The sequence below is a fragment of the Oryctolagus cuniculus genome, chromosome X (assembly GCF_051225735.1).
Source record: "Oryctolagus cuniculus isolate XC-2025 breed Fujian yellow rabbit chromosome X, ASM5122573v1, whole genome shotgun sequence".
In the NCBI taxonomy this organism is placed as follows: Eukaryota; Metazoa; Chordata; class Mammalia; order Lagomorpha; family Leporidae; genus Oryctolagus; species Oryctolagus cuniculus.
In genome coordinates, this window is record NC_142888.1 from 44,063,552 (window position 1) to 44,091,048 (window position 27,497).

Here is a 27,497-nt window from a genome sequence, read left to right on the forward strand (position 1 = left end):
TCAGTAGCCATGTTGTATATTTTCTTTTCTAAAAATTCTTTTTAAAACGATTTTATTTACTTATTTTAAAGGCTGAGAGGGAGAGAGGGAAGGAGGGATGGAGGGAGGGAGAGAGAGGAGAGGGGGAGAAGAGAGAGATATCTTCCATTTGCTGATTCACTCCCCAAATAGCTGCAATGTCCAGGACTAAGACAGGCTGAAATCAAGAGCCTAGAGGTCTATCCAGGACTTGCATGTGAGTGGCAGGGTTCCAAGCACTCAAGTCATCCTCCACTGCTTTCCCAGGCACATTAGCAAGGAGCTGGATCAGAAGTGAAGAAGATGGGATTCAACAGGCACTCATATGGGATTCTGTCACCTACTGTGCCACAGTGCTGGCCTCATGCTGGATATTTTCAGCCAGTGACAGTTCTAGGAGGCAGCTTTGATGCAGTAGCAATCTCAGATTGCCAGGCATAGAAGGAGTATTTTTTTTTTAAGATTTATTTGAAAGGCAGAGATGAGGGGGGGGGGAGAGAAAGCTTCTATCCACTGGTTTACTCCCCAAATGGCTGCAATGGTCAAGGCCTGTCCAGGCCAAAGCCAGGAGCCAGGAGGCTCATCCAGGTCTGCCACGTGGGTGCAGGAGCCCAAGGACTTGGGCCATCTTTCACTGTTTTCTCAGGTGCATCAGCAGGGAGCTGGATTGGAAGTGGAGTTGAATTCAAAGTATTCAAACCAGCACACAGATGGGATGCCGACCAGCATTGCAGGCAGCAGCTTAACCCATTATGCCACAATACCAACCCCCATGGGAGAAGTTTTAGAGGCAACCTGGAAGAGTGTGTGGTGACATATTTCCTTTGTCTGTTTCTCTGATCCCTGATTATCACCTTACCTATACCACTTAGGGCTATTCTGTTCCCAAAAGGCATAAGGGAAGACCTTTGTAGGAAGGCTAAAGGCCCGAACAGGGAAGCTTGATTCTTGTTGGGAGGACCCATCCACAATTTTGAATACTCACAGTGACATTTAGATCCCCTCAGAAGCTAGTCTTAACCTTCCTCTGCTGTCTTGGTGCTCACTTTTCATCTCTTTCCCTCTGCAGTCCAGCCACATCGAACTCATTGTTTTCATGACATGCTTCATAGTTTTGCCCATTGTGTTCTCAGAATTGACCTGCTTCCTGACCCCACTCCATTCCTTAACTGTTTCTCTAGACTCAGCCACCAGACATCATCCTCTAAGGACATTCCCTGTTCCCTAAGTTTGGATGTGTTCCCTCATGTCTTTCTTATCTCCACCTTCTTTTTGCACCTTTATCATAACACTTAACATTTTTTAAGATTTTATTTATTTATTTGAGAGGTAGAGTTACAGAGAGTGAGAGGGAGAGACAGAGAAAAAGGTCTTCCTTCCATTGGATCAGTCCCCAGATGGCCTCAATGGCCAGAGCTGCACCACTCTGAAGCCAGGAACCAGGTGCCTTTTCCTGGTCTCCCATGTGGATGCAGGGGTCCAAGGACTTGGGCCATCTTCTACTGCTTTCCCAGGCCATATCAGAGAGCTGGATTGGAAGAGGAGCAGCCAGGACTAGAACCAGTGCCCATATGGGATGCCGGCGCCGCAGGCAGAGGATTAACCCACTGCGCCATGGCACTAGCCCCATAACATTTAACATTTTCAACTTTTAGTCCTTACTATGCATATACATATCTTTTCTCCCTTAATAGGCTGAAAGTTACCCCAAGCGATTACTATTTGTCTTGTAACCCCATTACCAGACTTTTGTGCTAGGAACTTCTCAATTAATGCATTACTGATGTAGGCTAAACATGGAATTAATCCAAGAAAAGGAGCTCAGAGACTGCCAGCAGTCTCCTTGCCAGAGCCATGCATAGCAAAATCCCACCCCCTTGTGTGGGGATCCAACGTGGTCACAGGCTTAGCATACCCACTTCCCATAATGCACTTGAGCCACACTCTCCTATCATGCGCAAGACACCATGATGACCATGCATATGCTGAGCTCCATGTGGAGACATATGAAACCTTTCCAGATATCACCACACGCATTGAACCTTACCCAAATACCACCCCATTTGGGTATTAAATTAGGAAACATCCCCTACCCAACAAAAGGGTGACCTTACTTGGGTGGGAGCAGACTTCCCTCTCTCCTCGTGGAGGGAGGTTGTCCACACTCACTTCTGAATGAATATTATCATTTTTTAAAAGATTTATTTTATTTATTTGAAAGAGTTACAGATAGAAGTAGAGAGAGAGGTCTTCCATCTGCTGGTTCACTCCCCCAGTTGGCCGCAATGGCTGGAACTGCGCCAATCTGAAGCCAGAAGCCAGGAGTTTCTTCTGGGTCTCCCACGTGGGTGCAGGGGCCCACGGACCTGGGCCATCTTCTACTGCTTTCCCAGACCATAGCAGAGAGCTGAATCAGAAGAGGAACAGCCAGGGCTAGAACCGGCACCCATAGGGGATGCCGGCACTTCAGGCCAGGGCTTTAACCCACTGTGCCACAGCGCCAGCCCCAGATACTATCACTTTAAATAAATCCTGTTCTCTTACCTGCACCTTATCTACATTTCTACTTTGATTTCATCTCTTAGGCTGAGAAAAGAACATGTAATAAATCCAGTTGGGGATTCTTGAACTTTGTGTCCCACAACAGTAACTTGCTGGCTGATTATATGAGTGAAAGGGGCCGCCACTGTGGCATAGCAGGTAAAGCCACTGCCTGCAGTGCCAGCATCCCATATGGGCGCTGGTTCCAGTCCCAGCTGCTCTACTTCCAATCCAGCTATCTGCTATGGCCTGGGAAAGCAGTTGAGGATGGCCCAAGTCCTTGGGCCGCTGTCCTGCCTGGGAGACCCAGAAGAAACTCCTGGCCTGGCTTTGGATCGGCACAGCTCCAGCCATTGCAGCCATCTGGGGAGCGAACAACTGAATGGAAGATCTCTCTCTCTCTCTCTCTCTCTCTCTGCCTCTGCCTCTCTGTAACTCTGCCTTTCAAATAAAATAAATAAATCTTTAAAAAACAAATTATGGTTGAAGGAATGAGTTTTATAGCTAAGCTTCTTCCTTGGTTTCCCAATAGTTTAAATGAGTAGAGTATGAAGGCAGGTTGTTGATGATTACTCTGTCCTGGTCCTCCCCCAAACCCCAGCACCAGTCACTAACTTCCTTGCCTTGAGGCAGACAAAGCGGAGTTCTCACTTCAGGAAACCCTTAGGTATGTAAGGGTTTGAGGCTTTATGTAATTAATTACTTAGAACATCCTTACTTATTTATTTTAAAGGCAAAATTATGTGGAGAGAAGGATAGACAGAGACAGAGAAATATTCCATCTGCTGACCAAATGGCCACAATGGTCTGGGTTGGGCCGGGCTGAAGTCACGAGCCTATAACTACATCTAGGTCTCTCATGTGGGTGGCAAGGTCCCAAGCACTTGGGATATCATCTGCTGCTTTCCCAGGTACATTAGCAAAGAGCAGGAATGGAAGTGGAACAGGTGGGATTCGAACCTATGTCCATATGGGATGTCGGGTGTCACAGATGGTAGCCTAACTTGCTGTGCCATGACTCTGGCCCTAGTAATTAATTATTTTTTTAATATCTCTTTGTTTATTTACCTAGTAATTAATTCTTTTTTAAGATATATTTGTTTATTTACTTGAAAATGCAGAGTGACGGAGAGAGGGAAAAACAGTGAGAAAGAGAGAGGGGCCAGCGCTGTGGCGCAGCAGGTTAATGCCCTGGCCTGAAGCGCCAGCATCCCATATGGGCACCAGTTTGAGACACGGCTGCTCCACTTCCGATCCAGCTGTCTGCTGTGGCCTGGGAAAGCAGTAGATGATGGTTCAAGTCCTTGGGCCCTTGCACCTACTTGGGAGACCTGGAAGAAGCTCCTGCCTCTTGGCTTCGGATCGACACAGCTCTGGCCGTTGCGGCCAATTGGGGAGTGAACCATCAGATGGAAGATTCTCTCTCTCTGCCTCTCCTCTCTCTGTGTAAACTCTGACTTTTGAATAAATAAATAAATCTTTAAGAGAGGGAGAGAGAGATCTTCTATCTGTTGTTCACTCTCCAAATGGCCACAATGGCTGGGGCTGGCCCCCTGAAATCAGGAGCCCAGGCCTCCATCCTGGTCTCCTACACGTCTTTCAAGGGCCCAAGTACTGGTAAATCTGTTGCTGCTTTCTTTCATAGGAATATTAGAGAACCGGATTGGAAGTGGAGCAGCCAGGACTTGTAATGTAATATGAGATGACTTTATAAGTGGCAACTTAACCCATTGTGCCACAATACCAGCCCTGTAATCAATGATTATGCACAGAGTGACCTCCATGCTAAGTGAATGGTAGATACAATTAATGGTATAGTTCAGTGGAAAAACTGCCTATGAGTGATGTCCTTCCTCATTAACCCAGACCAAATGTGCATACTATTGTTATGGGAATACGTATCTCAATTTTTATTCCAAGTTCTTACCTCCTTGAGATAAGAATTCAAAGCAGAGGCATAAATACAGTGTACAAACGAGAGCAGGATTTATTTGAAAGAGACAGAGTGAATATACTTTCATGTATGAGTGTGGGCAACTGCACTACTCATGAGTGGGCCAGAGTGTTGCCTATGAGGAGACAGCATGGGAGGAGGACAGAGAAGGACTCATAAGCGTGGAAATCAAAGGAAATAGGGGCTGCTCCCATGTTTTCAGTCCCTTTTATGAGGTGGGGGGTACCCTAATTGAATACGCAATAGGGCTGTGTGATGCTTTCTGGGAGTTTCATGGTTCTTCCACATAGAGTTTAACTTCCACATGGCCATCTTGGCGTCTCTTCCTTCCTGGTCCCAGATGAAACACAGGTGTATTATGGAACAGTGGATGAATTAGATTGACAGGTAAGGGGGTGGGGTTAAAATGCAGGGCTACTGAAGAAACTGTGAGAAAAAATATTTTAGCTCTACTTTTCCTAATTTTGCTGCCAAGTTCTTCCATATCATTCTTATTTTTAAGATTTATTTATTTATTATTTGAAAGGCAGAGTTACAGAGAGAGAGAGGCAGAGAGAGAGAGAGACATAGAGGTCTTCCATCCACTGTTCACTTCCCAAATGGCCACAACAGCCAGAGCTGGGCCAATCCGAAGCCAGGAGCCAGGAGCCTCTTCCAGGTCTTCCATGCGGGTGCAGAGGCCCAAGGACTTGGGCCATCTTCCACTGCTTTCTCAGGCTACATCAGAGAGCTGAATCTAAAGTTGAGCAACCAGGACTGGAACCGGTGCCCATATGGGATGCCGGCACTGCAGGTGGTGGCCCTACCTGCTATGCCACAGCTCCACCCCCCATATCATTCTGATTATTAAGAATCTTTCAAGTTGTACGTTTTTTATTTCTCATGTTTATTTTCTTTTTTCAAAAAACATTTTATTGAAACACTGTATACAAAGAAATGCATAAGTGTACAGACAAGTGAGATTTTTGATCATCTTATCACTAGTATAACCAACACCCAAATTAAGAACAAAGCATTTGGGTTCAGCACTGTGGCTTAGCCAGTAAAGCCACTGCCTGTGATGCTGGAATTCCATATAGGCACTGATTCATGTCCTAGTTGCTCTACTTCTAATCCAGCAACCTGCTAATATGCCTGGGAAATCAGCGGAAGATGGTTCAAATGCTTGAGCCACTGAACCCACATGGGAGACCTGAATGAAGCTCCTGACCATCTGGGAAGTGAACCAATGGATGAAAGATCTCTCTCTCTCTCTCTCTCTCTCTCTCTCCCTCCCTCCCTCTCTCTCTCTCTCTCTCTCTCTCTCTGTGTGTGTGTGTGTGTGTCTCCTGCTCTCTCTGTAACTGCCTTTCAAAGAAACAAGATAATTTTTTTAAAGAACAGAGCATTATTAGTATCCCAAGAGTCCTTGATATTCCCCAGTCTCTTTTTTAACTTGTGAAATAAGAGTACATTGTCATTTACATGGGGTAAATCTGTGAAGCATTATTTATAATTATATAGTGAATGATATGGAATGTGCACAATTTTTATACTATTTACTACTAAAACTAAGAGAAAACACGAAACACGTAATATTTGTCTTTTTTGGGTCTCATTTCACTTAGCATATTGTTCATGAGTTTATTTTCTTGTCAGATTGTCTATAAATGCATTTAAAGGGAGCAAAAGTCTGAAATCTGAATCCCAGCCCTGAATTATCTATGACAGACCCTGGACTAGTCAGTCACCTCTATGGGCCTCTGGCTTTTCACCTAGAATATGGAGATGTTGATACTTGCAGGGTTGGTATGGAGATCCAATGAAAGAATGGTCGCAATATGCTTTGGAAAATATAAAGTGTTGTAGGTATTAGGTCAGCTATGGAATGGGGATTAAGATAGAGTCATGGGGCCGGCACTGTGGCATAACAGGTAAAGCCTCCACCTGCAGTGCTGGCATCCAATTTGCATACTGGTTCAAGTCCTGGCTGTTCCACTTCCGATCCAGCTCTCTGCTGTGGCCTGAGAAAGCAGTGGAAGATGGCCCAAGTGCTTGGGTCCCTGCACCCGCATGGGAGACCTGAAGGAAGCTCCTGGCTCCTGGCTTTGGATTGGCACAGTTCTGGCCATTGTGGCAATCTGGGGAGTGAACCAGTGGATGGAAGACCTCTCTCTCTCTCTCTCTCTCTCTCTCTCTCTCCCTCTCTGTAACTCTGCCTTTCAAATAAATAAATCAATCTTTAAAAAAAATACCTGTGTACTCACTTAAAAAAAGTCTTCCATGTTCAGGCTGGTACTTGGAAGAAGGAGGTAGCAGACTGAGCTTCCATATGGTTAACAATTAACTTGACTTTAAAGTGCCAGTTACAGCAAAGTCTTAAACTGATTTTGAGGTGGCAGGGAGAGGGACCAGAACAAAGTGCTCTTGTGGAAAGGGTAGAGGTAGATCTTAGGGGGAGCAGCAAACAGCCTCCTCCTTGTGACCAAGAGGGGAACAGGGTAATTGTTTCCTGGTGATCAAGCACTGTTGGAGTGCTTTATAGTTTAAAAGGCTTTTATAGTTTATGAAAGACTTTTATTCATTCACCCATTCAAGAAATGTTTTTGAGTACCTTCTATGTACCTACTGTGAACAGATAAATTATAGTACAATGTACTAAGGGATGTTAGATGGTACATTCATTCAAATATTTACTGAGTGCCTGCTGTTTGGAGCTTTCTTCTGATCACTGACAACACAACAGCAAGCAAAATAGAAAAAAAAAAAAACTCCCTCATCTCATGAAGCTCACATTTTAGTCTGACAGATAATATACAAAATAAATAAAATATAAGGTGTTCAGGGGCTGGCATTGTGGCACAGCATGTTAAGAAGTTCCTTGTGATGTCAACATTCCTTATTGGAGCTGAAGAGTTAAAGCTTAAGCTTACAGGTTTAAACCTTCCTGGTACAGCTGTAAAAAATAAGACAGAGTAGCACCTTGGCAGTAGGGACTCCATTTTGGAGCACTTGAGACTGCATTCTGGGAAAGCACCCCCCCACTGTGAGACTCTGGTCTGAAACTATGATCTCAAATAGTCGGACAATAGCAGTGCACTACATCACCCTTGGCAGAGCACAAAAACCCCCTAGCATGATTGCTCAAGCTTAAAAGTAGAAAGGTTGCACTTGGGTTACCTGGGCTAATAATAAAGACGTGATTTGTCTGTGTCTTACATTAATGTCAAGTCCTAATTGCTAATTGTAATATTGTAACTGGTATTGTCAAGATTATGATAAATATTAATTTCACTTAGGTTTTAGGTTATGTTGACCCCAGTAACCATATACTCTCTTTTGATTTTATGTACTCTCTTTTGATTTTAGCAACTGTGTATAGCAACCGTGCATAGCAACCATGTATTCCCCCCTTCCCGGTTTTGCGGTTTTTGCCTTTATAAACCCTAACCTTTGGTTATTCGGGGCTGCTCTGTTCATGTATGATCAGACAGCCCCAGCATGCTGGATAATCAATAAATCTTTAACCCTTTGCTGGTTGCATGAGAGAAAAGTCTCTTGGAGTCGTGTCGCTCCCCCTCTTCGTGGAGGAACGACACAGGACCCTGCGCTGTTCTTTCGTCTGCTCGGCCCTCCCCGGGTTTGCTGCTGGTTCTTCCCGGGTTGGCTACTATCCCTTCCACCTCCGTGGAAGGGCAGTTCCCCCTGGCCGCTTTCCCCACTTCCGCAGGGGAGCGGCACACCGCCGGCCGGCTCTTCTCGGGGGCTGCACAAGTGTTCCCCTTAGATGTTCCCCATAGATGTTCCTGGTGCATGCCGTCTCTCTCCTCCTTTATAGTCCTCCTCCGCCAATCCTAACTCGGCTGCCCACACGCCGAGTACGCTGCTCTCCTCCAATCAATAGCAAGTCCTACAGTTTATTAGTTGAACTGGAGGCAGCTGTGCGGAAGCTGTTTACTTCTCTCCCAGCGCCATATTGTGGGAGAGCAGATGCATAGAATAAGTCTTAATTCCAGTAACTCAGTCTAGTCCGGATTGCTCCCCACAGAGTCGTTCCTCGGGCGGTGGGCTTTTTCAAACTGTAACAGAGCACTGTTTCTACTTGCTATCCAGTAGCATACTAGTGTACATGGGAGGTGATGTCAACATTCCTTATTGGAGCACTGTTTCTAGTTGCTATCCAGTAGTATACTAGTGTACATGGGAGAGCAGCAGAGGACAGCCAGGGTACTTGAGCCTCTTTAGCCAGTGTGGGAGACCAGTATGAAGTTCTTGGCTCCTGGCTTCTTCCTGGCCCAGCCTGGCTGCTTCAGTCATTTGGGGACTGAACCAGTGGCTGGAAGATCTCTCTTTCTCACTCTGTCTCTCCTTCTCTCTCTGTTGCTCTGCCTTTCAACTAAATAAATAAAGAAAATTTTAAAAACATACCATGTGTCCCATGATGATACATGCCAAGACAAGAAAAAATAAATAAGTGAACCAGAGAAAAGAGGCAGGGAGTGCTGTAATAGAGTTAGGGGAGCTTTACAGTTTTACATAAGGAAGTGGGGTGCCTTACCAACATTAAAGAAAATACCTACATTAGATGAGGCAGCAAGTCATGTATATATTTAGGGGAAGAGTATTCCATGCAAGGATAAAGGCTATGAGATGAAAGCAGGATTGGTAAATATGAGGCTGGAATGGGGTAATTTAAATAGAACACCCCCAAAACTGGGTGGAAAAAATTGCTTCAGAACCTCCTAAGCTAGGTCCCCTTGCCTAGGACGCAGTAAACCAATCACTGACAACTAGGGTGGTGAAAGAAAGAGTATATTTGCAATGTCCAGAACAAGGAGTCAAGCATTTAATGCTTAATTCCTGGACTCCCTGAAGGATTAAAGGTAGGAAATCTTACAGTTCAATATTGAGGATGAGCAATGGGTGATCAGCTTGTGTGTGGGCCTCTGATTGGCCCATGGTACAAACAGCCCTCATTTGATTGGTCACTGATAGGGGCCAGTCTGTTTCCTTTGGAATGGCAAAGGTGGGTTCCAGTCTGGATCTCAGAGTAGTCTGAGTATTGCTTTGTTTTATCGGGACCTGTGATTTCCTGCAAAGCTCTCAAGAATAGAGCCTATCTTTGAGATGTGTGAACTGTGTTAACTAACTATAGGGGCAAGTAGAAGGCTTGGTCTAAATTTACCCTTGTGTCACTTCCTTAATTTAATGAGTTAATCTTCACAGAGGAACTGCAAGCTAAGGAACTAGCAAATGTTTTCCATGTCAGCCATGCAGAGTTTATTACATTACTTCTTTAAATCTTTACAAACTCCATACTAGTTGACAATATCATCTTCCTCATATATAGACAAGGAAACAAGGACTGTGTGTAAGTACCACACTATGCAAGCAGCGAATCTGATCACAGAGTCCCTGCATTCTTAAGCATCGCACATACTGCCTCTAGAACAGCAGGTATAATAAAATAATTCATATTCCATGTGAAAGTAATCATATTCAGCCAGCTGGCTGGGGTCAGTGTTGTGGTGCAGGTTAAGCCACTACTTGTGACACCTGCATCCCATATCAGAGCTCCTCTGCTGCTGGTTTGAGTCCATGCTGTTCTGCTTCTGATCCTGTTTCCCACTAATGCACCTGGAAAAGCATCAGGAGATTGCCCAAATACTTGGATGTCTGCCACTCATGTGGAAGTCCAAGATGAAGTTCCAGGTTCCTGGCTTTAACCTGGCCCAGCCTGAGCGATTGCAGACATTTGGGGAGTGAACCAGCAGATGGAAAATCTCTCAGTATCTGCCTCTCTCTCTCTCTCTTGCTCTCGCTCTCTCTTTCTCTCTCTCGCTGTCACTCTCTCTGTCACTTTACCTTTCAAATAAATAAAATAAATGTTGTTAGGTTCTCAGGGCTTTTGCCTCAATAAGGTGAAAAAGCAACTGATTAAGGCAGAAGAGTTTCTTGAAAACAGGATAGCAGAGAAAAGGGAGGGTAATAAGTACTCTTGGACAGCAAGCAGAGGACAGAGGGAAAGCTCATCCCCCACCAGGTGACAGGCAGCTGTCTTTTTATAACCCTGGCCTGAGTAAATGTTGTGTATGCACGCAGAGACCCATGTCCACAGTGATAAGGTGGGCCTGACTTGGCAGGATGCCCCCCGACAGTTATTTATAGAAGTTACCAATTTATGACGTATATCCTTACCAGCCCAGGATGTCCTGGACAAAGAGGTGACAATGAGAGTCAGAGGCAGAATTGTAGGCCATAAAATTCACCATGACATCCTCAGGGTCGCTTTTAACTGTGACTCAATTTTCCAGGCATGAAGTTAACTATTTCTGTCCCAAACAGCCTAGTAAGTCCTAACAGCAAGTTTTTTTTTTTTTTTTAATAAACATGCTGTTCAAACAATAAGTGGCTTCAGACCATTCAGACCTTCCAGACAGTTATCACCAGTTTGCACCTTTGCTTTATCCTTTTCATAAGCTTCCTGGTGTTTCTCTTAAACTAGGGTAATTCCTGAGGCCAGGTCTCCCTAGGTAGCTCCCTTACCTAGCCCCTAACTCTCATATAGTTTTCAGGCAGCCAGAGGGCCAAGAAGCCATAACTTAGTTCCAAGTGCCACTTCCAAGGAGCTAGAAACAATGTAGAGTTGAAGCTCTTTTTCTCTCCAAGAGAGTTTCTAGAACTGAGTCTGTTAGAGGGGGATCTAATGGGTTCTACCCATCATGCAGATCTGCTGTTCTATTTCTTCTGACTGAACAAGCTCCAGTACCAAATACTGGTATCAAAAATAGCCACATTGCTGCTTGCAGTCTGGGTCTTTCCTCTTCTCACTACTTCCTCCTGTGCCACACCCTAGGATTACACATGACTCAATCCCATCTGTACTGTGCCCTTCTCCACCCTCAAAACAGGGTTACATTTCACTTCTGTTCTGAGTTATCAAGCACTTTTATTAAAACCTATTTGAGGGGCTGGCATGGTGGTGTAGCAGGTTGAACTGCTGCCTGCAACACCAGCATCCCATAAGAGTGCTGGTTCCAGTCCTGGCTGCTCTAATTCCGATCCAGCTCCGCTAGTGCACCTGGAAAAGCATCAGAGGATGACCCAAGTGCTTGGGCCCCTGCACCCATGTGGGCAATCCAGAAGAAGCTCTTGGCTCCTGGCTTTGGCCTGGCCCAGCCCTAGCCATTGGGGTCATTTGGGGGAGTAAATCAGCAGATAGAAGACCTCTCTCTCTCTCTCAGTGCCCCCCCAACTCTGTAACTCTGCCTTTCAAATAAATAAACATTTTTTTAAAAAGAAACCTCCTTGAGGTTGTGCTCTTCACATAGACCAGGAAGATGATCCAGAGTTTAACTCTTTCAACAAAGAGCTATTTAAATAACTGCTAAATTTCAGAAATCTTCTCTGAATCTCTGACTTAGCTTAGAAAAGAGAAAACTCTGGATTGTCTGCTTCAGGCAGCTTTCAGATTCCTTGTCCGTGTTGATTTGCAGGTGTTCCTAGTTGAGTTAAAGCCCTTGGCTTCATCTGTGACAGAGGCTGTAAGTGCTTGGAAAATGAAGTGGGTATCTGAAGATCAATGAACAAAGGAAGGAATCAAGACTAGAAGGAGAAGGCCCTGTGTCTGAGGTGAACCCTAGAGCCTGAGTTGGCCCAGGGGCAGGAAGGAGGTGTTTAGCAGAGTGGTTAAAATGCCACTTGGGATGCTTGCATTCCATGTCTGAGTTCAAATCCTGGCTTGGCGCTTCATTCCAGCTTCCTGCTAATGCACATCTGAGAGGTAGCAGGTGATGACTCAAGTAGTTTAGTCCCTGCCACCCATGTGGGACACCTAGATTGAGTTCCTGTGACTCCTGGTTTCGGCCTGGCCCAGGCCTAGCTGTTTGAACATTTGGGGAGTGAAACAGCAGATGGGACATTTCTGTTTTGCTGCCTTTTAAACAAATTAAAAATTGCCCTTGGGCCCAGAATTCTTTCAACAAACCCTGTTTCTGTTCTATCCTCACCTTTCCTGAATTATTATTAATTCTATCCAAGCCAACAGACTCTTAATTGATTTTGCTCCTCACTAATTCTCTGGCCTTATATCGTTACATTCTTTTCTCACTCACTTGGCTTTAGCTACACTGGCTTCCTTCCTTGCTTTTAACTCAGAACCTTTACACTTGCTATCCCCACAACTCAAAACACTATCTCCAGATAGTCTCATGTCAAATTCTTTTTTACATTATATTTCTTTTTTAAAATATTTATTTTATTTATTTGAAAGGCAGAGTTACAGAGAGACAGAGAGAGGGACAGAGATCTTTCATCTGCTGGTTCACTCCCTAAATGGCCACAACGGCTGGGGCTGGGCCACGCCAAAGCCAGGAGCCAGGAGCCAGGAGCCAGGAGCCAGGAGCCAGGAGCTAGGAGCTTCTTCCAGGTCACCCACATGGGTACAGGAGCCCAAGGACGTGGGCAGTTTTCTGCTGCTTTCCCATGCACATTAGCAGGGAGCTGGATTAGAAGTAGAGCAGCCGGGACTCAAACCGGGACCCATATGGGATTCTGGCACTGCAGACGGCAGCCTAACCCACTATGCCACAGTGCCAGCCCCTATTTATTTATTTGTATTTTTATTTGAAAAGCTAAGGGAGGGGGAGACCTTCCAACAGATGATCCACTACCCAAATGCTTACAAAAGGCAGGGCTAGGTCAAGTGAAAGCCAGGAGCCCAGAACTCAACTGGGTCTCCCACATTGGTGGCAGAGACCCAAGTACTTGAGCCATCATCTGTTGCCTCCCAGGGTGTCCCTTACCAGGAAGCTGGAAAAAAAAAAGTGGAGGATTAGGGACTGACATTAGGCACTCTGATATGGGATACAGGTATCCCAAGTGGTGGCTTAACCACTGTGCTAAATGCCAGCCCCTCTTTCATATTTTTGATAATAGCCATTTTAACAGATATGAAATGATATCTCATTGTAGTTTGTTTGCATTTCGTGGGTGATTAATGATGTTGAATACCTTTTCATATACCTGTTGACCATTTATATCATTTTTGAAGAAGTATCTGTTCAGATAGTTTGTCCACTTTCAAGTCAGGTTATTTGTTTTCTTGCTATTGAATTGTTTGAGTTCCTTACATATTTTGGATATTAACCCCTTACCAGATGTATGGTTTGCAAATATTTTCTTCTATTCCATAGGTTATATTTTTACTCAGTTGATCATTTTCTTGGCTGTGCAGAAGCTTTTTAGTTTGATTCAGTTCCATTTGTCCATTTTTGTTTTTGTTGCCTGTGCCTTTGGGGTCATATCCAAAGACTTATTTCCCAGATCAATGTCATGGAGATTTTTCCATATGTTTACTTCTATTAGTTTTACAATTTCAGGTTTTATGTTTAAGTACTTAATCGATTTTGAGCTCTTTTTTGAATGTGCTGTGAGAAAAGGACCCATTTTTATTCTTTTACATGTGAGTATCCAGTTTTCCTAAACCATTTATTCATTGTCCTTTCCCAATTGTGTATTGTTGAAACCTTTGCTGAGCATCAACTGACCATAAATTTGTGGATTTATTTCTGGACTCTCACTTTGTTCCATTGGTCTGCATATCTGTTATTATGCCTATTCCATGCTGTTTCTATTACTATAGATTTGTGGTATATTTTAAAATCAAATACTAGAATGCCAGGAGTATTTTGTGATTCTATAAAAATTAGATTTTTAAAGATTTATTTATTGATTTGAAATGCAGAGTTACAGAGAGGGGACGACAGAGAGAGAGAGAGAGAGAGAGAGAGAGAGAGATAGAGAGATCTTCCATCTGCTGCTTCACTCCCCAGATGGCTGCAATGGCAAGGGATGGGCCAGACTGAAGTCAGTAGCCAGGTGCTTCTTCCAGGTCTTCCATGTGTGTGGCAGGGACTCAAACACTTGGGCCATCCTCCTCTGCTTTCCCAGACCATTAGCAGGGAGCTGGATCAGAAGTGGAGCAGGCAGGTCTTGAACCTGAGCCCATATGGGATGCTGGCATCACAGGTGGCACCTTAACCTGTTATTCCAAATGCTGGCCCCTAATTTTTTATTTGAAAGAGAAAGAGAGAGAGAGAGAGAGAGAGTGCGCGTTCCCATCCACTGGTTCACTGGAGTACCCTCAATGTTCCCTTCATTGTGACTGGACTCTATCTAGCTCTCCTAAGTGGGTAGCAGAAAACCAGTTACTTGGAACATCACCACAACCCCCAGGATCTGCATTAGTAGGAAGCTAGATTCAGGAGGAAGAGCAAGGAATTGAATCTAGGCATGTCATATGGAATGCAGGCATCTTAACTATTAGGCCAAAAACCTGCCCCTAGAATTGTTTTCTCTATTAGTTTGAAACATGTCATTGGAATTTTGATAGCGATGGTATTGAATCTTTATATTGATTTTGATAGTATGGACATTTTAAGAATAAACAAGAGTGTCAATTTGTTAAGTCAACAACAGGAGTCACTGTGCACTTACTCCTCATGTAGGATCTCTGTCCTTAATGTGCTGTACATTGTGATTTAATGCTATAACTAGTACTCAAACAGTATTTTTCACTTTGTGTTTCTATGTGGGAGCAAACTGTTGAAATCTTTACTTAATATATGCTAAACTGATCTTCTGTATATAAAGAGAATTGAAAATGAATCTTGATGTGAATGGAAGGGGAGAGGGAGAGGGAAAGGGGAGGGAAGTTATGGGGGGGGGGGAAGCCATTGTAATCCATAAGCTGTACTTTGGAAATTTATATTCATTAAATAAAAGTAAAAAAAAGAATATTAATTCTTTCAATTCATGATCATGAGATATTTTTCATTTGCATCTTCATTTTATTTGAAAGTTTTATCATTTTCATTTTACAGGTCTTTTACTTCTTAATTTATTTCTAAGTATTAGTACTATCATAAATGTGTTTGTTTGTTGGATAGTTTATTGTTAGCATATTGAAGCACTTCTGATTTTTATATCCTAAATTTTTTATTCTACAACTTCTGGTGGAGTTTTTAGGGTTTTCTGTACTTGCACATAAGATCATGTCATGCAAAATTTTACTTCTTCCTTTCTAAGTTGGATGCCTTTTACTTCTTTTTCTCTCCTGATTATCTGGCCAGGGTTTCTAGTGCTGTATTGAATAGAAGTGGTGAGATTAGGCATCTTTGTTAAATGTTTATGTACTGAGTTTCTATTCTTTGCTCCAGCATATGCCTGTCCTCTGCTGTTTTTGGCCTAAGACCCAATCATTTCTTGGTTTATTTTTGTTTGTCTGAATGAAGGTGGATACATACCTCCTTAGCTCTTTCTTTTTGTGTGTTCTGTGGCTACTTCTGCCCTGCATTATTATACCTCTAAGCTGCTCTCCAGTTTGCTGAAATTTATTGCAATATTTTACCTACTAATAACCACTAAATCACCCTCTTTTTATTCCGGGCTTCTACTTTCATCATTCCTTTACTATCACTTTAAGAGATCTCAACAAGGAAAGGAGAGAAACATATGAGGTCAGTCTTTTATCTTTAATGGAAATTACTTTGTTGTTAGTATGAACTCTGGAGAAAGACTGCCTGAATTCAAGCTCTTTCTTTCCAACTTGCTGGCTGTGTGCACTAGCCAAGTAATTTAACCTCTCTATTTAATCATCTACAATCAGAGGTAATAATAATACAATTTCCTCCTGGGGTTGATGAGATTATTAAATAAATCAGTACAAAAAAGCACTATGCATATGCTTTGCATATAGTATGGGGCCCAAAAGTGTTTGCCACTATTATTGTTGTACTCCTACATTTTTTTTAAAGTTTGTTTATTTTTATCTACTTGAAAGGCATAGAGAAAGAGAGAGAAGGAGAGAGACAGGGATCTTCCATCTGCTAGTTCACTCCCCAAATTCCCACAATAGCCAGGGCTGGGCCAGGACAAACCCAGGAGCCAGAAATTCCATCTGAGTCTCCCACATTAGTAGCAGAGTTCTAAGCACTTGCGCCATTATCTGCTGCCTCCCAGGATGCATCAGCAGGGATTTGTATTAGAAATGGAGTAGTCAGGACTCAAACCAGGGTTAACGGTGGCTTGGCTTTACTTGCTGTGCCACAGCATCTGCTCCAGTTCCATATTTAAAACAAACAAACAAAAAAACCCAAAGATTTTATTACACAAAAATACACACTCATTAGAAAAAAAATACTGGGACTGGCATTGTAGTGTATTGAGTAAAGCCACCTGTGACACCATCATCCCGTTTGGGCACCAGTTTGTGTCCCAGCTGCTCCACTTCTGATCCAGCTCCCTACTAATGGCGTGGGAAAGCAGTGGAAGATGCCCCAAGTACATGAGACCCTACCACATATGTGGGAGACCCGGATGGAGTTCCTGGCTACTGGCTTCAGCCTGAACCAGCCCTGGCTGTTGTAGCCATCTGAGGAGTGAACCAGCAGATAGAAGGTTCTCTCTCTCTCTCCTTCAATCTCTCTCTCTCTCTCTCTCTCTCTCTCTCTCTCTCTCTCTCTCTTCCTCTCTCTAACTCTGACTTTCAAACAAATAAATCTATCTTTAAAAAAGAAAAAAAATCAGATAACACAAAGGGAAGAAAATAAAAACCACTGGTAATCTCAGTACCCAGAAATGACTTCTGCTAGTAATTAGATGTTTTCTTTAAGATAGTATTTTGGTGTTTTCTTTTAGGTCTTTTCACCAATTCTAACTTGATTAGATTTCATTCTGCTCTTACCAGCCTGGCTACTGACAGCTGTTCCTTAATCTCTTAAGAACATGCCTCACGGGCCGGTGCCGCGGCTCACTAGGCTAATCCTCTGCCTTGCGGCGCCGGCACACCGGGTTCTAGTCCCGGTCAGGGCACCGGATTCTGTCCCGGCTGCCCCTCTTCCAGGCCAGCTCTCTGCTGTGGCCAGGGAGTGCAGTGGAGGATGGCCCAAGTGCTTGGGCCCTGCACCCCATGGGAGACCAGGAGAAGCACCTGGCTCCTGCCTTCGGATCAGTGCGGTGTGCCGGCCGTGGCGGCCGTTGGAGGGTGAACCAACGGCAAAGGAAGACCTTTCTCTTTCTCTCTCTCTCTCTCTCTCACTGTCCACTCTGCCTGTCAAAAAAAAAAAAAAAAAAAAAAAAGAACGTGTCTGACTTTTCAGACTTGACACTTGGCAACTTTTTCCTCATTATGATTTTGGCTCCTCTTGAAAAGCCCTTTGATTTTTCACTGTAGCTGTTTTGCCTCAGGCCCTGCCTGCATCTAACCTGATAGTGCCCCCTAGTGTATTGTTGCTATCGCATCCACTCTAGTCCTGGCTATCAAGTGGGGAAGGCACTCTTGTACTTGTGGAAGTTCTGAGTCCTCTTGAATTTGCCAGGTCAGGCACAACATGGCATTGAAGTTAAGGTTGCCGTGTAAGGATGAGGCTCATTAGCCAGCTACCAAAGGTCAGGTCAGCTCATTCATAGGCTTCAGTCCATATAACTACAGGCACTGGCTCAGCATCTGTGCCTGTGCTTGAAACTTTTGCAGGAGTGCTTTACTGGGAAAGTAACAAAGTTTTCTGGCTTCCTCATATGTATGTGAAGCTTCTTGGACATTCAGGCTCTGTATTTTTCAGGTGAAGCAGAGAATATAGGGTTTTTTATTTCCTGCTCTGTGGGTTTCACAGCTGCTTGGTAATTTTAGACTTTATCTTCTCTACCAAGGGAGAAGATAAGTCACTCAATAAGTGACCAAGGGAGAAGATAAGTCACTCAATAAGTGACAGAGCTCTAACTGTTGAACCTAGTGCTGTCCTCAGAAGATCTCATATGATGCACATAATTCCAGGTAAGGCTTTCCAATGCTGTTCTCAATGAATCAGCTCATCAGCTGAAGTTGGAAGCCATCTGGCAAAACTGATGCCTTTTTATGTGGCTAGGCAACCAGTTGGCTTCTTAGCTATACCTGCTAAATAGTCTGCCATGGCCATACAGTGAGGATAGGGGGAACCTGTTTCCTGATAGTTATAGCTCATGCTAATAGGCACAGCTATGTTCATATTCACCTGCTGAAGTACAAAGCCTCAGGCCACTACGAATAGGAGACCTCGCCTGGCTCACTTTTATCTTCCACTTTCCCCTACTTAGGATGTTGTAAATACCAGTGGGACGCTCACTCGGACTTACCCCTAATGGTAGAACTAGAAACGTGCCATGGGATTCCAAATCCCATTAAGTTGGCATGTACCAATGCCATCCTGCTAGTTAAAGTGATCAGTTTAAGTTCATAATTGATCATGAAGATAGGATTAAATGTCAAAGGGATCACATAAACAAGACCAGTGTCTGCTAATAATAGCTGATAGAATTAAAAAGGAGAATGATCCAACATGGGACGTGGGATACACAGCAGACTCATAGAATGGCAGATGCCCTAAATAGAACTCTGGCCTCAGAGTCAGCCTTTAAGACATTCAGATCTAACTGAAGAGCCCATGAGAGTTTCTCAGGCATGGAAAGCCAAGACACTGTGGCAAAAAAGATGACCTAAATGAAAGATATCTGTGAGTGAGATCCAGCAGAAAGAAGGGGCCATCAAAGAAGGAGGTACCTTTCTCTGAAGGGAGGAGAGAACTTCCACTTTGACTATGGCCTTGTCTAAATAAGATTGGAGTTGGTGAACTCAAAAGGCTTCCATAGCCTTGGCAGTTCATGACAAGAGCCTTGGGCGATTACTGACGCCGTAAATAAGAGTGTCAATTGTTAAATCAACAACAGGAGTCACTGTGCACTTACTCACCATGTAGGATCATGCAAATTAATGGTAAAACTAGTATTTGAACAGTACTTTATACTTTGTGTGTCTGTGTGGGTGCAAACTGTTGAAATCTTTAGTTAATATAGAGTTGATCTGTATATAAATATAATTAAAAATGAATCTTGATGAAGAATGGCGTGGGAGAGGGAGTAGGAGATGGGATGGTTTACGGGTGGGAGGGTGATTATGGAGGGAAAAACCGCTATAATCCAAAAGTTGTACTTGCAATATTTATATTTATTAAATAAAAATTTAAAAAATACCAGTGGGACTGCAGGAATGCATATCAGGGAGACCCAGGTGGTGGGTCTATACTTTAAGGCATCAAAGGATTTTGTCATCTTTGTTTTTTTAAGATTTATTTGAAAGGCAGAGAGAGAGAGAGAGAGATCTTCCATCCTCTGATTCTCTCCCCAAATTCCCACAACAGCCAGGACTGGGCCAGGCCAAAGCCAGGATCCAGGATCTAAGAACTACATCCTGGTCTTTCACATGAGTGGAAGAGGCCCAAGTAGTTGGGCCATCTTCTGCTGCCTTTGTGGGCACATAGCAGGAAGCTGTATGAGAAGCATAGTATCTGAGACTTAAATTGGCACTCCAGTAAGGGTTGTTGGCATCCTAAGTGGCAGTTTAATCTACCTTGCCAAAATGCCCACTGTTCCACAACCACTTATGGGTGTCATGGACCCAAGTATCTGGGACATCAACTTCTGCTTTTCCAGGCTCATTAGCAGGAATGTGAATTGGAAGCAAAGCTGCTGGTCCAAGAACCAGTGCTCAAATATGGGATGCCAGTGACACAGTCTGTGAGTGGCTTAACCACTGTGCCGCACACCAGCTCTCAGTTAAAGAGTTAAAAAAAATAAGAAGGGAACGGGCATCATGGCACAGTGGGTTAAGCTGCTGGCTGTGAAACCAGCATCTCATATGTGCATTGTTATGAGTCCTGGTTGCACTACTTGCAATCCAGCTCCCTGTTAATGTGCCTGGGAAAGCAGCAGAAGATGGCCCAAGTGCTTGAACCCCTGTCTTCCACATGGGAAATCTAGATGAAGCTCTTGGCTCTCGATTTCAGCCTGCCCCAGTTGTGGCCATTGCAGCCATTTGGGGAGTGAACCAGAAGAAGCAAGATCTCTTCCTGTCTCTCCGTATCTCCCTCTCTCTTTGTAACTCTGCCTTTCAAATAAATAAGCAAGTCTTTAAATAAATAAATAATAAAAACTAAGAATAAACAGTGACTTGAATCAGGTATAAGTGGTTTTTCTCAAGTGTGAATCTGAGCTGTCAAGGGGCTAATTCTCCTTTCAACCTCTTATTCTGTCATCTTTAACCCAGGGATCCCATCTTACAACTCAAAATGGCTGCTTTAGCTTTGTCTGCAATATTTGCATTCCAGAATGAAGGGAAAAGAAAGGGATCACCCTTTTCTTTGAAGAGTATGACTGGCAGGTTACCCATATCCTTCTGCTCATATATCACTAGCAAAAATTGGGTCAGAAACCCACAGCTGGATGATAATGAGAGAAATGTGAGCTTTGGTTGAATGATTATATGTTTAGATAAAAATTCTACCTTTATAGAATTGGAAGAGAAGTGGCCAGGACATGAACTGCTGCCCATATAGCATGCCAGCACTGCAGGCAGAGGCTTAGCCCACTATGCCACAGTGCCAGTCCCAGAGTTCTCTGTTTCTGTGCCTAGATCATGGCTTATCCTGACCTACCTTGCCCTCCCATAATCAGAGGGATATCTCTTGTAATATGCTATATTGGGCTGAATATTACATAAATACCCCTGATGGATGAATAATACCGTGTACAAACTTCTTGTACAAGTTCTCATGAAATAAAATCAACTACCTATTTAGGGACAAGGACTGTTTGTCATAAAGATTATGAACTACCATCTATTGAAACACCACTTCTTATTACCATTATAGAAGTTATTTGCTTAAATATAAGTTTGTAAGCTTTTAACTTTTGCTGTTGGGGTAAAACATAAAGCAGGTGTAAATATGAGTATTAGGAATAATTCTTTGCAGATATCTTTCTATTCTTGAAAAATAGAGGTAAAAAGTCCCACTAATGTTCTGATAACTTTTTTTTTTATTTTTTGACAGGCAGAGTTAGAGAGAGAGAGAGAGAGAGAGAGATAGAGAGAGAAAGGTCTTCCTTTTTCTGTTGGTTCACCCCCCAAGTAGCCGCTATGGCCGGCGCTGAACTGATCCGAAGCCAGGAGCCAGGTGCTTCCTCCTGGTCTCCCATGCAGGTGCAGGGCCCAAGGGCCTGGGCCATCCTCAACTGCACTCCTGGGCCACAGCAGAGAGCTGGGCTGGAAGAGGAGCAACCGGGACAGAATCCGACGCCCTGACCAGACTAGAACCCGGGGTGCCGGCGCCGCAGGTGGAGGATTAGCCTAGTGAGCCGCGGCGCCGTCAAATGATAACTTTGTATTGGGCAGCAAGAACCAGTTAGAAGGATGTTCTCATTTATCACATTTGTCTTCCTATGTTGGAAAAAGTAGATGAGCCAACACAAACTCAATAATAATTAGACCTTCTTCTTTTCCTGGTTCCTAAAAGGGTGCACTGTGCAAATTGAATACACAAAGGAGCAGAAAATATGAAAAGACAGAGCAAACAAGTCAATAGAGACAAGTCTCACTGACTCTTGTCTCTACTTTGTGGGGAAGAGATGAAGGAGATGATAACTCTGCTCTGATGATCAAGGTATACGGTATTGTTTAGGCATTTTAAAAGCTCTGGGTCTTTATAACAGATATGAATGATGGCTTGAGACTCACTTTTCTGGCTTTTATAAAGATAGGAAATGTGAGGAACTTCAGCTGATCTGTGGAGCCATTAGCACTGAAGCTGCCACAGGCCACTTATCCTGAGTTGAAGAATGCTCAGTTCTTTGGACAATTTACACCATTTCCTTTTTTCCCCCACATACTTAGTAAATTGACCTCTTCTCTTTCTTTATTTTTCTCTAAAGCACTTGGCATTAAAGGCGTTTAACTGGGATGAATCATGTGGGAAGGCAAGGAAGAAATTAAATAGACTGTAAATAACTAAAGTCAGCTCACATGGGTCAATTCCACAATAAGCATTTAATCTGATTACCAAGACCTGAGCATATGCAAACTCATTGCTGAATGTAGGGCTTCCTATCTATTGGTACTTTCATAGTACTTAGGTGCTAGACAAAAAAAGCAAAGCACTGCTCTATACTTGGGGAGTGCAAAAAGCTTGTGAAAATGGAATTAAAGAATAAGTTTGTCTTGGTGAAAAAAGAAAGGAAACTATCCATAGTTTTTTAAAAAATACACATTTTGTATGAACATTTTTTTAAAAATATTTATTTGAATGAGAGAGAGTGAGGGAAGGAGGGAGGATGAGAGAAAGATCTTCTATCTACTTGTCCACTCCCCAAATGGCCGCATCAGTGAGCTGTGCTCCAAGACAGTGTCATGAGCCAGGAATGCCAATCTGGTCTCCCACATGGGTGGCAGGGGCCCAAGTCCTTGGGCCATCTTCTGCTGCCTTCCCAGGCATGTGAGCAAAATACTGAATTAGAAGCAGAATAGCTGGAATTTAAAACAGCACTCCAATATGGGATGCTGATGTCACAAGCTGAGGGTCCTTCCAGGAACTTTTAAAAAAGTTCACTTCTAGAGAAAAGAAGTTCATTTTTAAAATTTATTTATTTGAAAGGCAGATCTTCCATCTGCTGGTTAATTCTCCAAATGCCTCCAATAGCCAAGGCTGGATTAGGTGGAGGTTAGAAGCCAGGTGGCAGCAACCCAAGTACTTGAGCTGTCATCTGCTGTCACCCAGGTTAGGCATTAGCAGGAAGCTGGAACAGAAGCAAAGGTAGGACTTGTTACCAGGCACTTCGATCAACAGACCGTGCAGGCCTCCCAAAGCAGCAGCTTAGTCCATTGCTCCATAATGCTCACTCTCCATGAACTTTTTGAAGACCTTTTCATATGCATCGATTTCAAAATATTCTTGAATCGAAATAAACTTAATTATTAATTCATTTGCCCCCAGATTTTTGAAGTAGTTTCACACTATCAAGGATTCTGGTAGCCCCACGTTTGATGCTCTGTGTTTTATTAGCTTCCTGGTGAAACTCGATCTAACAGCAGGGCCTGCGGTCAGCTACGGTCTTTTTTTTTCTGTCCTCATTGTGGGAGGCAATCAGCAGTGTACCAGAAAAGTCCTGCTTGTACCTCCATTAAAGCTGTCTCTCCAGTTGTTGGTACTGTGCCTGGGACCAAAGAGATAGATGGTTACATCAGTCTCTCAAGGCTTTCAATGAACGTCTCACTGAAATTGTCCTTAGAGACCACTTAAATGCATGAGGACATTGCTTCAATTAAGCTAATTCCAATGCCACACTACAAACAATGCCAAGAAGTCATCTGTATTCTATTTCCCATCTCAAATTGTGCTCAGTTGTATTGTACCGGATAATAGCATCAGTATAATCCAAGGAATTCAATTCCAACAATATAAAATGCACCAATTTCCTCTCCTCAAAAACTTCAATTTAGCACTGCAAATACCTTGCATTACCACATTATTCCTTTGCTACCAAAAAGAAATTTGAAGCTACAGATAGCCAGCATTAACTTTCCTCCCTATTTTCTTTTCATGATGCTTAATCGCAGACCGACTGAATCAAATTGTGTGCCTAGGGGCTGGCACTGTGATGTAGTGGGTTAAACCATGGCCTGCAGCTCTGGCATCCTATATTGGCGGCCAGTTAGGGAACTGTCTGTTCCACTTCTGATCCAGCTCCCTGCTAACATGCCTGGGAAAGCAGCAAAAGTAGCAGAAGATAGCCCAAGTCCTTGGGTCTCTGCACCCATGTGAAAAAGCTCCTGGCTCTTGGCTTTGGATTAGCCCAGCTTCAGCCATTTCAGCCATTTGGGGAGTGAACCAGTGAATGACCTCTCTCTCTGCCTCTGCCTCTCCCTCTCTGTAACTCCATCTTTCAAATAAATGAATAAATCTTTTTTAAAAAATTGTGTGCCTACATCCTTGCTTGCTAAAATGTTATCTGCAGGAGGTGGATGTTTGGTGCAGCAACTAAAATGCTATTTGGGACTCCTTTATCCCATATTGGAATGCCTCAGTTCGAGTCTGACTTTTTTTTTCTGATTCAGTTTCCTGCTGATATTCATCCTGGGAGACAACAGGTGATGGCTCAAGTATTTGAATTCCTGTCATGTCGTAAACCTAGATTAGGTTCCTTGATCCTGGCTTCAGCCTGGCCCAGCTCTCGCTGTTGTGGGTATTTGGAAAGTGAGCCACCAATGGAAGATATTTCTTTCTCTCTCTCAAAAAAAAAAAAAAAAAAAAAAGAAAAAGAAAAGAAATAATAAATGCACAATTTAAAAAATTGTTTTTTAAAGTTTTCCACCAAATGGCAACACTGTTATCACCAGAGAACCTGTTAGACATGCAGAATCTGAACTCCTGCCCCAGATTTATGGGATTAGAATCTTCATTTTGACAAAATTCACACAGAGTTCCTATGCATCACAATAATTAAAAATCATTGGTTCTCAACTTGGTTGCTCATCAGAATCACCTGAGAAGCATTTAAAACTCCCATTTTGGTGCCAGCATTGTGTAACAGTGGGTTAATCTGGTTCCTCTAGTGCCTTCATCCCATATGTACTGATTTGAGTCCTGGCAGCTCTGTGTCCAATCCAGCTCCCTGCTAACATGCCTGGGAAAGCAGCAGAAGATGGTCCAACTCCTTGGGGCTTTGTACCCACATGGGAGACCCAGGTGAATTTCCAGGCTCCTGGCTTCAGCCTGGCCCATCCTTGGCCAATGCCATCACTTGAGCAGTGAACCAGAGGATGGAAGATCTCTCTCTCTGTAACTCCCTCTCACTGTATAACTCTGCCTTTCAAGTAAATAAATAAATAAATAAATATTTAAAAACAAGCAAACACACACAAAAACCTCCCATATCCCAGAATAATTACAGTGGTATCTGTAGGAGTGGGTTCTAGGCATCAACATTTGAAAAATCTTCCTAAGTAATTCCAATATACAGTCAATGTGGAAAAGTCTTCTAGACCATAAGCTAACAGGGTAAAATTAGATCCCTGGGCTTATACTTGATCCAATTGCATTTATCATAGTAGGATATCATACGAGTGTTTGGGGTCAAAGTCCCTACAGTAGCATGCATTTGCCTGGAATGACCCTCTGCATGTGGCCTTCAAGGGACATGAGGGAACCTGGAGTGACTGCATTTGGCACTCAAGACATGTAGGAATCTGTGGCCAGTTTCAGGGATTTGGGATCCCAGCCAAATATCTCATTCTTCCTCTGAAGGCAACATAGTTTATAATTTCTAAGACTCAGATTTCTAAGACCTATTCTGGGACTAGGTCATCACGTTTACCACCGTGCCAGTTGGTGTGGATATGGTGCTAGTAGAGCAACAGTAGTTTCCTCATTTGGATGCTCCCACCCCTGCTGCTGTATGGTGCATTCTGGCCAAGGTTTGGTAATAGTATTTGTCCTGTCAGTTCTCCTGAGCATGCCTAAAACTCTCCTAGACTCTGACTGCATTCCAGAAATAGGATTGTATAGCATGCTGCAACAAAGAAACAGGGTGGACACCAAAATTATTGTGGTACAGGTTGATTGTGTGTGTGTGTGTGTGTGCACGCGCGTGGGTGCGTGCATGCACATGCACAGAACATATGAGAGAAAACAATGTGACAAGAACAAAAAAAATAACATTTAGGGGCCACCACTGTGGAGTAGTAGGTAAAGCCTCTGCCTGTAGTGCTAGCCTCTAATATGGACAATGGTTTGAGTCTTGGATGCTCCACTGCCCATCCAGCTTTCTGCTGATGGCCTGGGAAAGCAGTGGAAGATAGCTCAAGTCCTTGGGCCCCTGCACCCACGTGGGAGACTTGGAAGAAGATCCTGGCTCTTGGCTTTGGATTGGCCCAGCTCTGCAAGTTGCAGCCATTTGGGGAGTGAACCAGTGGATGGAAAATTCTCTCTCTCAGCCGGCGCCGTGGCTCAATAGGCTAATCCTCCACCTTGCGGTGCCGGCACACCGGGTTCTAGTCCCGGTTGGGGCGCCGGATTCTGTCCCGGTTGCCCCTCTTCCAGGCCAGCTCTCTGCTATGGCCAGGGAGTGCAGTGGAGGATGGCCCAGGTGCTTGGGCCCTGCACCCCATGGGAGACCAGGAAAAGCACCTGGATCCTGGATCCTGCCATCGGATCAGCGCGGTGCGCCGGCTGCAGCGGCGGCCATTGGAGGGTGAACCAACGGCAAAAAGGAAGACCTTTCTCTCTCTGTCTCTCTCTCTCACTGTCCACTCTGCCTGTCAAAAAAAAAAAAAAAAAGAAAATTCTCTCTGTGTGTGTGTGTGTGTGTGTGAGCGTGTGCACACACGTGTGTCTCCCTCTTTCTCTCTAATTCTGCTTCTCAAATAAATACATCTTTAAAAAATAATATTTAAGTGTCCATATGCCATGTCAGAGTGCCTAGTTTAAGTCCCAGCTACTTTGTACTTCTGATTAATGGGCCAAGTATGTAGTTCCCTGCCACCCATGTAGGAGAATTGGATGGAGTTCCTGGATTCTGGCTTTGAGCAGGCATTTCTGCAGGCATTAAGGGAGTGAATCATAAGATAAAAGATACATCTATCTATCTATCTCTCCCTCACTCTGCCTTTTTAATAAATGAATAAATCTTTTTAAAAAGAGAAAAAAATAACATTTAAATATTCACAACCTTTGCTTTTTCTTGGTATTCTTTTTTTTTTTTTGACAGGCAGAGTGGACAGTGAGAGAGAGAGACAGAGAGAAAGGTCTTCCTTTTGCCGTTGGTTCACCCTCCAATGGCCGCCACGGCCGGTGCACCATGCTGATCCGATGGCAGGAGCCAGGTGCTTCTCCTGGTCTCCCATGGGGTGCAGGGCCCAAGCACCTGGGCCATCCTCCACTGCACTCCGTGGCCACAGCAGAGAGCTGGCCTGGAAGAGGGGCAACCGGGACAGAATCCGGCGCCCCAACCGGGACTAGAACCTGGCGTGCCGGCGCTGCAAGGCAGAGGATTAGCCCAGTGAGCCGCGGTGCCGGCCTTTTTCTTGGTATTCTAAGCCAAACCATGGCTTAACATTCTTGGCGTAGCATGGCTCTAGAACAAG

At 43.8% G+C, this 27,497-nt stretch overlaps 1 long non-coding RNA gene across 3 annotated transcripts in view; it reads left to right on the forward strand.

Moving 5' to 3' along the window:
• LOC149119624 (uncharacterized) overlaps positions 1-27,497 on the forward strand; it is a 29,897-nt gene that overhangs the window by 604 nt on the left and 1,796 nt on the right. The window contains exons 1-2 of one of the 3 annotated variants that reach the window (XR_016227622.1): positions 11,994-12,124; positions 18,203-18,326. This is a non-coding gene — a long non-coding RNA (uncharacterized LOC149119624). Of the gene's footprint in view, positions 1-11,993; positions 12,125-12,823; positions 12,934-18,202; positions 18,327-27,497 lie in introns of those variants that run through there. The other 2 variants (XR_016227624.1, XR_016227623.1) reach the window with 2 other exon arrangements.